The sequence below is a fragment of the Marmota monax genome, unplaced genomic scaffold (assembly GCF_021218885.2).
Source record: "Marmota monax isolate L192 unplaced genomic scaffold, Marmota_monax_Labrador192_F-V1.1 WCK01_AAM20220418_F8-fsc00001, whole genome shotgun sequence".
NCBI lineage: Eukaryota > Metazoa > Chordata > Mammalia > Rodentia > Sciuridae > Marmota > Marmota monax.
The window spans coordinates 17,391,329-17,405,897 of record NW_026693777.1 but is presented as its reverse complement, the minus strand read 5'-3'; the positions used below and the strand labels follow the sequence as shown (position 1 = coordinate 17,405,897).

The 14,569-nt window shown below is 36.6% G+C and overlaps 1 pseudogene; it reads right to left on the bottom strand.

Moving 5' to 3' along the window:
• Nucleotides 1-5,679: 5,679 nt before the first annotated feature.
• Nucleotides 5,680-5,895, bottom strand: LOC124104189 (general transcription factor IIH subunit 5-like; annotated as a pseudogene).
• Nucleotides 5,896-14,569: the final 8,674 nt, after the last annotated feature.

Genomic DNA, 14,569 nt, shown 5'->3' with positions numbered 1-14,569 from the left:
CAAATCAACTTACGTTGCCATTCTGAAACCTGAACAATTAAATTTTATGTTTGATTTTAGTCTGCAGGGATAGGAAATAAAGGATTTTTTAAAGGGTTACATGGAAGTTTTGGTTTGTTGGTTTGTTGGTTTGTGGCAGGGTCTCACTGGGTTACTAGGCTGGGCTCCAGCTTTCGATCCTTCTGGCTCCAGAGTACTGGGATTACAGGCATGTGCCACCACAATCAGCAACCGTGGAAGTTTTTGTTCACTGACTGCGACTTGAACTGCATGCTTCAAGACCTGAACTTTTAATTTCTTCCAGTTCTTCAGTGCTTTCAAAGGAAGCCAACATTTGTTTGGCTTCCAACCTACATTTGTTGTAGACAGCATTACTATCAAACAGTTGACCTATTCAAATATGGCTCCAAAGCACTTGCGTAAGTACTTCAGTGCAATCGACTAAAGGTGATGCCTCCACCCCAACTACATTCTCCTTCTTACTAATGGATTGCTCAGCATTGCATTTGTGGCTTTTCTTAGTTTTTGTTTTATTTTTGTGGTGCTGGGGATTGAACCCAAGGACTCACATGTGCTAGGTAAACGCTTACCACAGTGCTGCATCTCAAGCCCTGCATTTAAGTTTAAGAAAATGCCTAAATCATGCCAGGCATGGTGATATGTGCCTGTAATCCAAGTGACTTGGGAGGCTGAAACAGGAGGATCACAAGTTTGAGTACAGCTTCAGCAACTTAGTGAGACCCTGTCTCAAAATAAGAAATAAAAAAGAATGGGATGTAGCTTATTTGGTAGAGCACCCCTGAGTATGAACAAATCAATTTGAAATGCAGTATCTGAATGTCTGTTTCCCAGAACCACTCCTGGAACCATTTTCTGTATTAATCAGGATTTAATGGGGAGTGGGGAATAACACAGGCAGAAACTATAATAGTTGTATATATATTTTTAAGTCCATCTTTTATTGTGGTAAAAGTACACATAAGATGAAATGTACCATTTTAACCATTTTTTAATGTACAGTTCAGTGGTATTAAATGCATTCACAATGTTGTGTAATCATCACCATGATCTATCTTCATAACTTTTTGCATATTGCAAAACTGAAACTCTATACCTATTAGCACTAACTCCTCACTCCTCTCTTCCCCAAGTGCCTAGAAACCACCATTCTACTTTCAATCTCTATGATTCTGATTGTTTTAACTGCCTCCTGTAAGTAGAGTGATACTATATTTGTCTTTTTGTAACTGGCTGATTCACTTAGTATAATGCCTTCAAATTTCATCCATTATAACATATGTCAGATTTTTTTTCTTTTTTAAGGCTGAATAATATGTCATTTTGCTTATCCGTTCATATATTAATAGACACTTGGATTACTTTAATGTTTTAGCTATTATGAAGAATGATGCTATATATATGGATGTACAAAACCCAGCTTTCAATTCTGTTGGTTATATACCCAGAAATGGAATTGCTGGATCATTTGATAATTCTTTTTTTTTTTTTAACTTTTTGAAGAAGTACCTTACCATTGCAGATATCTTAACTGAGAAAACTAATATAAAGTGTTGCTGGAGGGCTAGGATTGTGGCTCAGTGGTAGAGTGCTTGCCTAGCATGTGTGAGGCACTGGGTTTGATTCTCAGCACCACATATAAATAAGTAAAAATAAAGGTCCATTTACAACTATATAAAATAAATAAATAAATAAAGGTGCATTGACTAGATAGATAGATAGATAGATAGATAGTGTTGCTGGAGATATTACATGTATTGGAGAACTAAAAATGGAAACTAAACAAAGAGGTGGTAACTGTAAGAAGTAGATGGGGGCTGGGCATGGTGGTACATGCCTGTAATGCCTTCAACTCAGGAAGTTTAAGCAGGAGGATCACAAGTTCAAGGCTAGCTGAGACAATTTAGCAAGATCCTGTCCCAAAATAAAATTTAAAACAGGATTGGGGACATAACTTAGAGGTAGAACACTCCTGGGTTAAATCTCTACTAGCATTATTAAAAAAAAAATAGGTGAGGAAGGGAAGAGAAAAAAATAACATTGAGATTATTGGGACCAAACACTTTAAAAAAAGGAGCCCTATGGGCTGGGTTTGTAGTTCAGTGGTAGTGCATCTACAACTAAAAAAAAAAAAAAAGTGAGTCAGGGCGGGGGCCTGGCTGGTGCCAGTGTCTCTGAGGGAATGTAATGAGGTTTGTTCTGAGAGTGTGGAGAGAAATCCAGAGCTGTTGGCTTGAAGAGCTGTTGCCTGGGCGACACTAAAAGAAACAGGAAGCAAACAGGAAGGAGCAAGTCCCTTCTCCTTTCTTTCTGCCTCTGATCTCCCACGACTAGCAGAACCTAACAGAGAGCCAGGTTGGCAAAGGGAAATCTTGGATTGCAGAGTTCCAGTTTCAGCTCCACAGAACAGCCTGTAGAAGGGTGGGTGTGAGGCTGAGGAACATTTCTTCATAATCAGCACGGTTAGATGATCACTGATCATCGTTCAGATTATGTACAAAAGAATGAAGGAAAGGGGCTAGGGTTGTGGCTCAGTGGCAGAATGCTTGCCTAGCACATGTGAGAAACTGGGTTCCATCCTCAGTACCACATAAAAATAAATAAAACAAAGGTATTGTGCCATCTACAACTAAATATATATATATATATATATAAAGGATGAAGGAGAGACAGCAAAGTAAGATATTTCATGAGCTTCTAGCTTTAGTAACTAAAGGAATAGTGGAGAGAGAGCTACAATATATATGGAGGGGGGTGTTGGGAGGAACTAGTTATAGCATGTTAGATCTGCTGAGATTGATAAATTTAGTTAGAGAAGCCCAGAGTCTAATATAGTACAATTGCACTACAATTGTGGTCTCTTGACTGGCCAGTCTGAAAAAATTTTTTTAATTTGTTTTAGTTGTTGATGGACATTATTTTATTCACTTATTTATATGTGGTGCTGAGAATCAAACCCAGTGCCTCATACATGTGAGGCAAGTGATCTACCACTGAGCCATAACCCCAGCCCCTAGTCTGTAATTTTTTTTAAAATTTTGATTTAAAAAAGGGTATGCATGAACTCTTGTGCATGTTTTAGATTTCTGCCACTGTGACTAAATAAAAAGATGATCAACTTATTAGGAAGAAGGATTTATTTTTTCTTACAGTGGTTTCAGAGGTTTCAATCCATGGTCACTTGGCCCTGTTACCTTTGGGCCTATAATGAGGCAGTACATCACAGTTGGAGTACAGGCCAGAAGAAGCCTGTTCACCACAGTTTAGCCAGGAAGTAGAGAGAGAGAGGGAGGAAGGGAAGGCATAGGGCCCCAATATCCCCTTTGAGGGCATGTCACAAATGACTTAACTTCCCTCTACTAGGCCTCACCTAAAGGTTCCACCATCTTCTGATAGCACTGAGCTGTGGACCAAGTCTTCAACAAGTGGGCCTTTGAGAGACATTCCTGATCCAGATATATACATATACTTATATAATTCATATACTTATTTTAAAACATAAATAGATATAATTTTATATTCATAAAATTTTTCATTTTAATCCTTTTTTAATTGTGGGGAAAATACCCATAATATAAAACTTCCAATTTTCACCACTTCAAATCTGCAGTTCAGTGACATTAAGTACATTCATGCTTTTGTACCACAATCACCACCATCTCTATGACTTTTTTTCATCATCCTAACTGAAACTCTATATACCTATTAAATACTAATTCCCCATTCTTTCCATTCTCATCCCCTGGTAACCACTATTCTACTTTCAGGCTCTCTGAATTTCACTATTCTAGACACCTCCTATAAGTAGAAACACAATATTTATTTTTTTTGTGTCTGGCTTATTTCAATTAGTGTAATGTTTTCCAGCTTCATTCATATTATAGCATGTGTCAAAATTACATTCCTTTTTTAAAAAAAAATTATCACGGGCTCTCTTTTTTAAAAAAAAAAAAAACATTTTTAGTTGTAGATGGACACATACCTTTATTTTATTTATTTATTTTTATGTGGTGCTGAGGATCAAACACAGTGCCTCACACATGCTCTGCCACTGAGTTACAACCCCAGCCCCTTTACATTTCGAGACTTATTGTTATATATGGACTATGTTTTGTGCAATTTGTTTTTATCAGTCCTCAACAGGATAAAAGCTTGTGCCAGTATCTAAAGCAATTATGTCACTAAGCAACCACGTTTAGTGCCCTCAATATTTTGGGGGAAGATTTGCTCTTTCTAGAACTTTAAGCAGCACTGTAGAGGAGGTATTTAGAGATACAGCTTTGAGCTAGAGACTTGGGAGTTATAAAAGAAAACAAATTTCAAACCTGGACCAAAATGAATTTTTTTTGCATGATGTGACAGTTTTCTTCTAGGAAGAAATTAGAATTTCTGATAAAATTCATACACAAATTTCTAGTAAACTAAGGGGATTGAGACTTCTAAGAAATCAATCGTTCATTAACTTATCTTTCAGTTGAGAGTAGTGAGTAACTTTTTACCAAATATTCTTTTCTTTTTTGTATCTAATCTAACTATGATTTTCTAACCAATCTCTTTTCCCTAAACATATCTCAATCAAAAGTGAATATTTGAACTGAACTTATGAAAGGAATAAAAATCATGAATCTCATGCAGATACGAAGTGAATATGGGTCAAAGATTTTTTACTTAATGCCCTAATTAATGAGGAAATGCTATTACAACCAGTGCAAAGGAAAATCCAATGACCAGACTAATATATAAATCTATTAGAAATTCTGAAATCAATTTTCTTTTCTGTTTTAATTTTATTTTTTTTAATCAAGTTTCTTGGTAGATGCAAAGCTGGCTCATTCCACATTTGGAGAGAGAAGTCAATAGAAACTCCCCAAACAGAATTTATTTGCATTAACCTAATACTTGTGTTACTATCAATTTCCTACAAGTTAGCTTCTATTTCTTCAAAGTTGTTAAACAGCTCAAAGACAATAAAAGACATAAACTTCATTGAATCTGATAAACCGAAGGGTAGACTCAAAAGAGTGCACAATTTTTCACTTCCATATATATGTGTGTGTGTGTGTGTGTGTGTTTATATTTATATAAGTGTGTGTGTGTGTGTATGTTCTTATTTTTTTTTGGGGGGGGAAGTCCTGGGGATTGAATCAAGGGGCACACTGAGCTACATCCCAGCCCTTTCTATTTTTTTTTTTTTTAATTTTGAAACAGTGTCATGCTAAGTTGCTGAGGCTGACCTTGAACTTGTGATCCTCCTGTCTCAGCTTCCCCATTTGCTGGTTTACAGGTATACACTACTATACCTGTCAGCAGTTCCCAATAATCTTTTGGTCTGTTTAAAAGTTGTTCACACTTTCAATTACATCCTTCTATATACCTCATCCCTTGCTGCAAGGTGGCAATGAATTTTTTTATGTTTTTATTTTATTAAAGGACAATAAAAGCCAAATTACAGCCAACTGTTAAAGCGCTCTCTCTCTCTCCCTCCCTCTCTCTTTTTTCCTTTTAATACTGAAGTACAACAAAAATCAGTTCTGGGGTTTTTGTCTGAACAAATGATTATAGTCTTTCCCAAAGCAGGCTCCACAGCCACATAAGCCACTGAATGGAGACAGTCTTTCCTATTTGTTGCTTACAATTCCTAAGCAGTCAATATTTAGTATTTTATTTCTGGGTAAGAGAAAAAACATTTTGGTCCATTAATGCACCTACTAGCTCCTGGAGAACATTAACAAACTCTACTATTATGGAGACATGAGTGTCATTAATATCTTAAATGATGAACTTCTTCCCCAGGGCATTGGACTCATCCAAGTACAGTAGAAACTGCTTCACAGCAGGATCACATTCTATAAGCACTCCTTTCAAGACGTTGACCATTTTTTTCCAGTCAGAAGGTGCTGATGACCTCAGTAATCCACACGTTCCCCAGCAGACCTCCGCCCACAGATCCAGCAGAGCCTCGGTGTTGCCCACAAATTGCAGCAATGATTTTTTGATTCAGGCTCAGGTTCATAACAAAATAAAATATTTTTAAAGATTTTTTTTTTCTTTAACAATTGGCTTCTGACATTAGTTGATGATTTAGGAGAGTCAGGCAGGAGTTTTAAAAGTAAATGATTTTCACTGAATTCTGATTTTCAGTAGGACTCTCTCCTTAACTTGACAAGGTATCCTCTACCCTCTTTAGGAAATCAGTCCTGATTCTTCAGAGGGCAGCAGGTATTATTTATTTATTTTGGTACCAGGGATTGAACTCAGGGGTGCTTAACCACTGAGCCACATAAAAGGCCTCTCTTACTTTTTATTTTTGAGACAGTGAGGCACTAAGTTGCTTAGGGCCTCACTAAGTTTCTGAGGCTGGTCTTAAACTTTCAATTCTCCCGCCTCAGCCTCCTGAGTTGCTGGGATTACAGGGGTGCACCACCTTACCTAACTTGCGCTTGCTCTTGTCCACTTTGATAATAAATTTGCTAAATTAGCTCCCATTATCCTCTTGCCCTCTAGCTTCCAAAATGTTAGTGATTTGATTTCCTTTTTTGTTCTCTGAGTCTGATTATATCAACAGAAAATACCCCAACCATCTATGACAATAGAACTCTGGCCTACAATCTCTGTAACAATTGGCCAACAGGGTCATGATTTGGTCGATGAGTCAGCTTCCCAATATTGTGTTCCCTACCCCTACTTGCAGGTCAGGACCAACCAGAGAAAACTAAATCAATCATATAAGAAACCTGTTTTCTGGTGAGCTCAACTCCAGCTTCCCCTTGATTACGATCACCAATCAGAGAAACCTTTTGCCTGCCTTCCAATCTCTGCCCAATATGAGAATGATAGTTGATCCCTATGACAAGCCTGAATAGTCTGTCTTCATTTGGGTGGTCCTCATCTTTTTGACTTTGAAGTTTTATGTTTTGGAGGGATTTGTTTTAGAGGGATTTCAGGAGGAAGAGTTTTATGTGGTTCAGTCCATCATCTTCAACTGCAAGTCTTTTTCTGTGCCCTTTCCTTTGCGACCTAGATGTCAGTTGGCCACTGTTCACTCTCTAGCTCCAACAGGCTCCAAAATAACCTTCATTATGTCTTCTCACAAATCTGGATGCAGAATTCAATATCTGTTCAAATTCCTCCAAGGTATTTACAGGAATATAAGCATTAGGGAATGATAGACACTTTTCTGAGCTTTACCTATGGTAGATAGAAGATGAAGTTATACAACATTCACATACACCAACTCAAAGAACACAAACTCAATTCCCCAAATGCCTTAAACATGTCTTTCTTTCCCCAAATCTCTCCTCTGTAGATATCTTCTTCTTTCTACGAAGTCTGGAGCTTTGCTGACTGGCTCTGATTGATCCCCTGAGCCTTTAAATTCCTTATCCCTTTGCCTACAAAGCTTTGGCTCAGACTTTCAGTCTGCTTTCAATATACCACTCCCTGCAGAATGAAAGGGATGCAGATTCACCAGCCTTTCAACCCCCATTCTTCAGTGACTTGCCCCATTGCATGCGTGTGTGTGCGCGCGCTCATGCCCATGTGAGTGTGTCTCTTCCTCATTCTAAGGGACATCGTGAACATCTTCGAAATTACTATGGGCATCTCTCCCAAGACGTAATCTCATTCCAGCTCTATAGGAGGAAAACAGTTCTCCACATGTCTAAACCCCCCCAAAAAGACCTTTTCTCACTGGCTAACAGTCTTTTTGTGTTTCCAACTAGCATTTAAGCTTCTTTTTTTTTTAATTTTATTTTTTATTTTTGGTGCATTATAATTATACATAATAGTGGGCTTCTAAGCTTCTTGAGTGCACAGATGAGAGCTACCCTATGAGTTACAAATTTCCTCTCTTCATAGTAACTAACAATATTAGGAAAGTTTATAGAAGGAAAATGGGAAGAAGGGATGGATAGAGTCTCTGTGGAAGGAAAGAGGATTTTCAGAAAGTGTCTATTAGGTGGTGGCTTCTCCAAGTTTGGTCTTGTATCTTCAACACAGTAAACAAATCCAATAAAGGGCTTCCATATTTATTGTGTATCTTCAGTTCTGGTTATTGTATTAAATTGCCTGATTTGGCATGCATTCATTATTAATATCTTTGCTTTCCATATCAATTAGGAATTAGATTCCACCACTGGTAACAAAACTTGTCTACAATGGCCTTAAAAAAGGAATTAGAGTTTACTTTCCCATGAAAAAGAAGTCCAGAGGTAGGTAGTTCAGAGTTACTACACAGAGTATCAGGGATCCAGGCTGCTTCCACTTCTCAATTCCACCTTCTTAAGTACCTAGCTTCCACCCTAACGTTGCCACCTGGTGACAAAGGTATTGGAGCTCTGCCATCAGGTCCTCTGTCTTTTTCTTTTTTGGTGATGCTGGAGAGTGAACCCAGGTCCTCACGTATGCTAGGCACAGGCTCTACCATTGAGCTACACTACCAGTCCAAGCCATCAGGTCCTGATTTAAGCTGGGAAGAAGTGGAAGGGCAATGACAAAGGGCAAATGAAGCTCAGGAAGTTGCCTGTTCCCCTTTAGGAAAAAATACAAAAAAATCCCATGCAAAAGCTTCTGCTTACCAGAACTTAATTACATTGCCATACCTAGTCCCAATGGAGACAGAAAAAAAGTATTTTTTTTAAAGTGTCCCCTTCACTTTCATCACTAAGCAGAAAGAGAGAATAGATATTGGGTGGGCAATGGCACTTCCTATTCAATTCCTTTTGAATTTTCTGTACACAATGTCCCATGAGTCCTAGCCCAGTGTTTGGCATTGAGTTGTCTTTAGAATCAGTGAGTAAATGGTTAAAGAATTTTATAGATAAATCAAACAGTTCACAGAATGACTTTTTAAAAATTAATTGAATTTATTTCTGGAGCAGTTTTAGGTTTATAGAAAATATGGACAGAAAGTACAGAAAATTCCCACTGCCTCCCCCTCCACACACAGTTTCTCCTATTACTGACATCTTGCATTAGTATTATACATTTGTTACAGCATTATACCAATATTCTTTTTTTTGTGTGTGTGGGAGGGATATTGGGGATTGAACCCAGGGTCTTGTGTATACTAAGCATGCAATCTTCCACTGAGCTATACCCCCAGCATCTTGATACGTTAGTAAGTCTGTAGTTTACTTTAAATTCACTATGTTGCACAGTTGTGTGGATTTTGACAAATGCAGAATGTCATGCATCTGCTATCATATCATTATTTCTTTCTTTTCTATTTTTTTTTTGTTGTTGTTACTGAAGATTGAACCTCAGAGTACTTTACCTCTGAGCCACATCCCCAGCCCTTTTTATTTTCTACTTTGAGACAGGGTATCACTAAGTTGCTGAGGCTCTTTCTTGCTAAGTTGCTGATGCTGGCCCCACACTTGTGATCCTTCAGCCTCAGTTTCCCAAGTCACTGGGACCACTGCATCAGGCCAGAATAGTTTCACTGTTCTAAAAATGCCCTGTGCTCCACCTATTTATCTCTTCCTTCCTTCTCCATAGACCTTGGCAACCACTGGTCCTTTTACTATCTTTATGTAGCTTTGCCTTTTCTAGAATGTCAGGTTGTTGAAACCATACAGTATGTAATCTTTTCCGACTGGCTTCTTTCACTTAGCAATGTGCATTTTTTTTTTTTTTTTTGGTGACTTGATGGCTTATTTCTTTTTTACTGCCAAATCACATTCCCTTGTTAGGATGTACCATTGTTTGGCTATCCATTTGCCTAGTGAAAGGCATCTTGGTTGTTCCAACTTATGAATAAAGCTGCTACATAAACATCTGCATGCACTTTTTTTCATATTTTTATTGGTACATAATATTTGTACTTAATGCTGTGAACATTTTTTGTGGAACTATGTTTCAACTCACTTCCACAAATACCTTGTGGTGTGATTGTTGGATGGTATGCTGAGAGTTTATTTACTTTTGTAAGAAACTGAAAAACTGTCTTCAGAAGTTGCTGTACCATTTTGTGTTTCTACCAATGAATGAGAGTTCCAATTGCTCCACATCCTCAGCAGCATTTGATGTTATCAGTATTTTGGTACTTTTTTTTTTTTCATTTAGCAGTACTGGGGACTGAACCCAAGGCCTGATGCATGCTAGGCAAGCACTGTACTACTGAGCTGTATTCCAAGCCCAGTGTTTTGGATTTTAACCATACTAATAGGTGTACACAGGTATCTATTTTAGTTGTAGTTGGACACAATACCTTTATTTTATTTATTTTTATGTGGTTCTGAGGATCAAACCCAGGGCTTTGCATGTGCTAGGCAAACACTCTACTGCTGAGCCACAATCCTAGCCCCATAAGTATCTAATTTTTAAACTATTTGAAATGATACACATTAACATCTTTAAGGATACCACGTTTCTGAAATCACAAGACGGTCCAAATTCTAGAGCGCTATTTCCTAAATTATTAGAATTAAATAGTCATAGTTTAAGATGTAAAACCACATCTGTGAATTTACATAAACCAGTTTTCACTTTAATTTTGCCTCAAAAAATTAGAATGTGTAAGAACTGTGTGTTAAGGTAACAAAGAAAATAATATTCTACTCGCCCTTGGGAAGCTCTAGGGAAAATATTTTTGCAAAACAAAACTTTAAGGGACCTAAATGAAATTTATCATTAAGTAAAAAAAAATTAATTGTAGATAGACACAATAACTTTATTTATTTATTTAATGCTGAGGATTGAACCCAGTGTCTCACACGTGCTAGGCAAGTGCTCTACCACTGAGCCACAATCCCAACTCCTTAATTTTTATTTTAGTTTGTAATTCCCTAATGACATGTGCTCAATAAGGAATCTTCTATGTGTTTATTTGTATATAGTCTGTATATGTTCTTTGTTGAGCGGTCTGTTCAAAGTTTTTGCCCATGCTTTAATTGTTTATTTTGTGTACTGGGAATTGAATCTGGGGTGTTCTACCACTGAACCACATTCCCAGCCCGGTTTTGTATTTTATTTAGAGACAGGGTCTCCCTGAGTTGCTTAGTGCCTTACCTTTGCTGAGGCTGACTTTGAATTTGCAATCCTCCTGCCTCAGTCTCCTGAGCCCCTGGGATTACAGGCTTGTGCCACTGCGCGCAGCCAATATAACCTTTGCTATATTTTATTTTGAGACAGGGTTTCACTACACAAGTTCACTGTGTATTTTGGATACCAATCCTTTATCAAATATGTGTTTTGTAAATATTGTCTTCCATTTCCATTTTTGTAAATATTGTCTTTTCATTCTCTTGTCTTACTAATTTGTTGGCATAGTTGTCCATCATATTTTTAAATTTCTTAAATCACTGATGTATTTTATGTCTTCCTTTATATTGTTGTTTATTTGATGCTACTTCTCTTTTATCCAGACGAGTCTCACAGAATTTTGTTTTCTTTTTAGTCTTTTTAAAGATCTAACTTTAGTTTTATTGTCCATTTCTAGTGCATATTTTTCTATTTCATTAATTTATTTTTCAGGCTGTTGTCTTCTATTTGGACTTATTGTTTTGATTTTTCTAATGTATTAAGCAGGTCACTTATCTAATTAATGTTTAATTATATAATTAATCTAATTGTTAATATTTCTAATTTTCTAGTGTAAAGACATATAATGTTAATTTGCTTGTATCCTATACATTTTGATAGATGACATTTTTTATGTGGTTCTTGGGATCAAATCCAGGACCTCACACCTACTAAGCAAGTGCTTTACTACTGAGCTACACATTGAATCTTAAATAATATATTTATTACCATAAAATCTAGTATCTTAAGTTCCATTGAGATTTCTTCTTTGAACTTTTGGTTATGTACAGGTTTTTAAAATTTCTAAATATGTGGAGTTTTTAAAAATGATCATTATATTGTTGATTTCTAACTTAATTATAATATGGTCAGAGAATGCAGTTTGTATGGATAGCATTTTTTTTTCTTTTTGCAATCTGTAGATAGTTCCTCAATGGATTAAATCAAAATTGATTTTCTAAAGTCTTCCTTGTGTATTGGAAAAGTATTTTTTTTGTGTGTGTGTTTGTGTGATAGTTTTATACACATCCTTCAAAAATGTTAACTAATTGTATTGGAAACATTTCCACAATGACTGGTGATTCTCGAGATATTTTTTTTCTATTTAAGAGTGAGGCAAGTTGGGTGTGATGCATGCCTGTAATCTCAGAGGCTCGGGAGGCTGAGGCAGGAGGATCTCTAGTGCAAAGCCAGTCTCAGCAATTGAGAGAGGCCCTAAGCAATTCAGCGAGACGTTATCTCCAAATGTAATATAAAAAGGGTATGGGGATGTGACTCAGTGGTTAAGTGCCCCTGAGTTCAATCTTGGGTTAAAAAAAAAAAGAGTGAGGCTCTTAAAAGGCTTATTAAAAATGTTGTTTTCACACCTGGAGCTTGTTGACTGGGCCTTCAACATAAAAGTGATAGGTTATAAACCCAGTCAGCTCATTATCGGATCCACCCAAATGTCAATATTCTGACATTCTAATCTAATCTATTTCTGTTTTTTCTTTTTGCAGTACTGGGGATTGAACCCAGGGGTGTTCTACCACTGAGCTACATCCCTGGTCCTTTTTATTTTGTACTTTGAGATAAGATTTCTCTAAGTTGCTGAGGCTGGCCTTGTACTTGTGATCCTTCTGTCTTGGCTTCCCCAAAAGCTGAGATTATGGGCAGGTGACACCGTGCCCCTTTATTCTCATTTAAAAACCATTTGATTAAAGTATATATACATTGAAAAAAGTTCCCATAAATGTGCAACCTGAATACACATGTCAGTCAGCATTCAGATTAAGAAACAGCACATTAACAGTACTTCAGGAGCATCCTCATGTGCCCTTACATAGTTTTCACTTTAGGATATTACAAAGTGTGGGTACTGAGGATTTTTTTTTTTTTTTTTTTTTGTACATGACCTCTTGAACTTATGGGTATAAAATTAGCAGTAAAATTCTTGGGACAAAAGCTATTCACATGTTCAGCTTTAGTTGACCTTTATTGCCAAACAGTTTAAGTTATTGTATCAATTTGTATTCTCTTCAAGAGAATAAGTTCTTTGATTGCTCCACAATCTTACCAATACTTGGGATTTTCTTTTTCTTTTTTAGCCCCGGAGGTAAAGAGTGATATTACATTATGGTTTTCATTTGTATTTCCTATTTATAGAGTGCTTTTATATTTTTAGGTGTTTCAAGAAGAAACAGACAAAATGGAGTGAGTTAATCTTCTATATTTGCTAGAAATTTATTCCTTATGGCTATTTATCTAATGGGACTTGGAACCTTTTTCTCTGTATTGGAAGAAATATAATATAGACAATGAGGGTAACACAGTTCACAATTATATGTGAGGCAGCTAATATATACTATACTGAGGACTGATTCCTAGCTCCAATGCTTACTTGCTGAGATACCTTGAGAAAGTTACTGAACTTTCCTCCATTTTATGTAAAATGGCACTAATAATAGTGCCACCTCATGGAGATGAGGATTCAATGACATAAAATAAATAAAATGCTTTGTGAAATTCCTAGCATACTGAGCAAGTACAAGTCAACAAATGGCAGCTATTATTATATTTTGTATTGGTTATTTATACACATCTCATTTTTCCTTCTGCTTTACACAGTTCATGACAAAAGAACAGCTTATAGCACATATTAGTTGGCTCACATATAATAACTGCTACCAAAGACTGAATGAACGGGGCTGGACTTGTGGCTCAGTGATAGAGTGCTCGCCTAGCACTTGTGAGGCACTGGGTTTGATCCTCAGCACCACATAAAAATGAAATAAAGATATTGTGTCCACCACCTACAACTAAAAAATAAATATTAAAAAAATACCGAATGAATGATTTAATATATAAATAGGTATTATGGTTATTGTTATAAAAGATGGTATAAATTATTAATGGCCGTCAGATAATATGCACTGTTAATGAGGAATACATTATTTAAATACAGTGTCTCTTGGGCTGTGGCTCAGTGGCAGAGGGCCTGCCTCGCACATGTGAGGCACTGGGTTCGATCCTCAGCACCACTTAAAAATAAATAAACAAAATAAAGATATTGCATTCATCTATAACTAAAAAATATTTTAAAAATAAATACACTGTCTCTCCTATTCACTTTCATCATTTAAAAAGTCAAAAAAATTAATGTACACTTTCATCATTTAAAAAGTCAAAAAAATTAATGTACACTTTCATCATTTAAAAAGTCAAAAAAATTAATGTAGTAGAAAAACACTACCCAGGATAATAAAGAATGAAAATTAGATGTTTTACATTGCATCCTGTGAGAGTTCTCGACTTCTCTCTCCAAAACCAAAATGAAAAGAACTAAAATACCTTCCCAGAAACAAAAACACAATTTTCCTGAAAAGACATTCCTCCTTTCCAACTTTTAACAGTCCTTTTTTGTTCAACAGTGTAGAAGCTGAAGATACAACAGCTTCCCCGCAGCTTCCGTACAAGATGGCGTCGCCCAGTCCCCCACTCCGACTGGGGTTACGTCTTCCCGGTCCGCAGTTGGACCGGAAGTGGTTAC